Raw genomic sequence first — 3,563 nt, 5'->3', positions numbered from 1 at the left:
GATGATTTTAGAGGTCTTTTCCAATCTTAATGATTCTATGATTCTACATCTTGTAGCAATGAATTCCTGAGTTTAATTTTCCATCAAGTGAAACAGCTTTTCTTTTAATCAGCCCTAATTTTGCGACCTTTCCCTCTATCTTCTGTTCTTTTGTTTAGCAGAGTGAAAACTGAGGCATATAAATACACATATTCTCATTCTTAAAAAAAACCCCAACATAACAAAAAAAACAGTCAAGACCTGGCCCCAGTGGGAGTATTTATCATTGATTCCAGGATTTGATCCAAAAATAATATTTGTTAAATGGGCTCCGTTGCCATCATGTACAGTAACTATTGATTTATAAAAACTTTGGCAGCACACGTTAAAGTATTAGGGAGCATAGGGAGTTTTGTTCCTGAGTTACTTCAGTAATTTGCAGCTATCTCATTTTGCCATTCCAAATGGCCGAATGACCAAAAAATAGATGTTGCTGAAGTTGAACAGTCTTCCGTGAGATGACATATTTATTTCTTAAATCCTGGCAGCTTCTCTTCATCTGGCTAACAGCAATACGTGTGGGAGATGACAGACTCTACAAACCTGTGCATCAAGGGAAGAGACCCTGTTCTACCGGGCTGCGTGTTGGGGCATTTCTCTTACAACCAGAGATGGTAGCAAACTGCTGGCACAGGGAGTAAACGCAGCAAATGTATTCCTGGGGCAAAATCTTTATCAGGTTAGTAGTGAAGATCACCAAAATCGAGCTCAGAATTTGGCCATGGCCTCAAGCTGCAAAATCAGACAAAGAAAAATGCAAAATGTATAGCAACACACCTCCGGGGCTATAAATCAGCCAGGCAGCAAGCGCTGCTTGATTTACCCAGTGCCTGCAAGAGCCAGTTTCCTTAGGAAACCGAAAAACAAGCTTTCCTGCTTCAGGTGGCTTGCACCAGGTGAAGCCAAATTTCTCCACTGTTTAAAATCTGTGACCACAGTTCGGACAGTACTGTGTTTGTTCGAGGGATTGAGCTAATTCGAAAGGTCTTGCCTGCCTTAAGCTGTTTGTCTCTAAAACTAAAAATGAGTCTTGCTAGTTGAGCAGCCATTATTAAAACCATATTTAAATTAGTCCTGTAGAAAACAAGTATATTAAATGCACAAGTTATCACAAATCATGTTTACACAGCTCAGAAATGATCACAGTATATGACTAGTTTCACAGGTAAGGCAAGAATTAATTGCCAAGAAGAGTTTTCACTGGTCACCTAAAGAAAAAAATCCCAGCTCTTATTACACATTTACTTTTTAATTACATTTGTTGCAGCCCCTAACTTCCAAAAGTAGGAAAATGTTTAAGTCTGTTTACCTAACTATTGAGAACCAGCACAGTATATTAAAAATAGGTCCTTTTCCTGAACTATTTTGGAAAAAACGGGTAGCAGAGCAGTTGGGGGCTCTGGTCAGCTCTGCGCTGTGCATTTCCATGTACTGCCGAGCAATGTCAGAAGAAGGTTGAAGGTAATTTGAGAGGACTCAGACAATCAGTGCTCGATCCCCAGTCAGTTCTGTAAGGATCAGCAGTTACTATTTAAATTTAAAATGTATTGGCATAAATGAGGTATCCTTACTTCTTACAGTTAAGTTCTTTTACAGGTAGGCTTAAAGATGCAGTGCAATTTCCAGAGGCTCAAGCGCATTTTGAGTGGCAGGGGCCTTCTGACAGTGTTGTTACAAAGCTGATTACATTCCATCTGTAACGGCGGCCTGGTGCAGAGCCTTTTGCAAAGGCAGTTTGTTATAAATTGTTTGTAAATGTCAGATAAAAGCATCATTCTACTGCAAGCAACTAGAGGTAGACGTCTAATAACATTTGCATTAATGTTTTATTTAAATATATGTTCAATTCACATAGTCGCCCAGCTCTGTAACTTGTATCAACACTGAAATAAGACAGTAATTTATAAAAAAAAGATACTCTGAAATTCACTGAAAAGGTATAAAAAAATGCCATCCGACATTTTTACAAGTGTTAGCTGTATTTCATTTCTATTAATAATAATTAATGAGATTTGTTGATGTCTTCCTTTCAGAACTGTAACATGGAAGTCCAGCCGCTGCGGAGACCTGCAGTGTCCGGGGAAGGTGCCGTCCCTCCCGCCACCCCTGCGGCTGGGCTTCGGCGGCTGATTTTGCTGACGAGGGAGGGGGAGAGCCCGCTTTTCCCTCCTACAAACCCACCCAGGGACTGCACCACAGCGACAGTAAATATTTGGAGCTTACCTTTTTGAGCAGTATTTTTTATTTGAAAATATGTAGATCGTAACGGAAAACTATGAGAGAAACTGCTCTGTCTTGTTACCCCAACTCCAGCTGTTTAGGAGGTAAAAGGGCAAATTCAGACTACGTGCATCTCATTTCTATGGCCTTTCTAGACAGCCACTGATGTTCAGTGCGACAACTGCTTTGGGACGGCAGAGACATCTAGTGGGAATGAGATTTTTACCGTGGCAGCTCAGCAGAGACGACACCTTTTAAACTACAGCCTTTTCAAAATAGTGCGCTCAAAAACGATGCCCAAGGGCCAAAAGGCTTCTCGTATCATTACTGTCCCTGCAGCTGCGCAGCCCCAGTCTATATTGTGTTTCTGAAGAAGCAAAACCATAGCCAAGTAGCGATTTTCATTTTCACCTGGGTTTAAATCGTGGCATAACCATTTCCAGCTGACAAGGCGTACGCCTTGCTGGGGGGAGCCCAGCTGGAAGCGAAGCACAGCTCGGCGCTGGCGTTAGCACCGAGCTCCTCCTCCCCTCCCTGGGCTGAGCTTCAGCTCCTGCTTCCTTCCAGAAAGAGCAGACGTATCGTGTCACATCTCACCCCGCAGTGGCAATTCCAGAGTGACTCAGTGTCTAAGTCTTGCTCCCCAGCGTCACATAATCCGGCCCAGCCACTGCTCCTCTCTTTTCCTAGGTCGTAGCAAAGGAGGGAGACAAGGAGGGGAGGGAACAGTCAGGAAAAAAGAAATTAGGCAATGCTGCACTAAGTCAAAATTACAAATGGTGAATATTTTAAATTCTGGAGTAATGGTAGTTCTAGCATCGCTTTTCATTACTGCTGCAAGCTGAAGAGTCGCCGCAGCCCTGTGTCGTGTGTGGGTTAAGACATAAGTTCAAGCTGCTCTCTCCTGAAATGGGTTTCTAGAGTTCAAGGATCTCCACTAAAAATAACTTCCTTCTTGTAACTTGACAAATGGAAAACTGTAATCATCGAGAAGGTTGGTTTTGGGTTACTGATGGAAAAATGGCCTTCGGGATCAGCCAGTCCTGCTCATATCAGAGCGACTGAAGCAGGAGCAAAATTTGATCTCCTGGCTGGCAGTGTTTTCTTAGATACCATTATTTTAATAGCAAAAATCTTTCTAAAATGTCATATAATAATTTAAATACTAACCACAGCTCCTTTTCAAGCAATTATCATAATAAAAAATAGTTGTGGAGATGCTGGATGACTCAAGAAATCAGAAAAGGCTAGTGAACATTTTACCTAAAAGTTATCAAATCAAAATCAGCCTGGTTTGATTTTAA

This window comes from Fulmarus glacialis, unplaced genomic scaffold (assembly GCF_000690835.1).
Source record: "Fulmarus glacialis isolate BGI_N327 unplaced genomic scaffold, ASM69083v1 scaffold27505, whole genome shotgun sequence".
Taxonomy (NCBI): Eukaryota; Metazoa; Chordata; class Aves; order Procellariiformes; family Procellariidae; genus Fulmarus; species Fulmarus glacialis.
Note: the sequence above shows the minus strand (reverse complement) of the source record.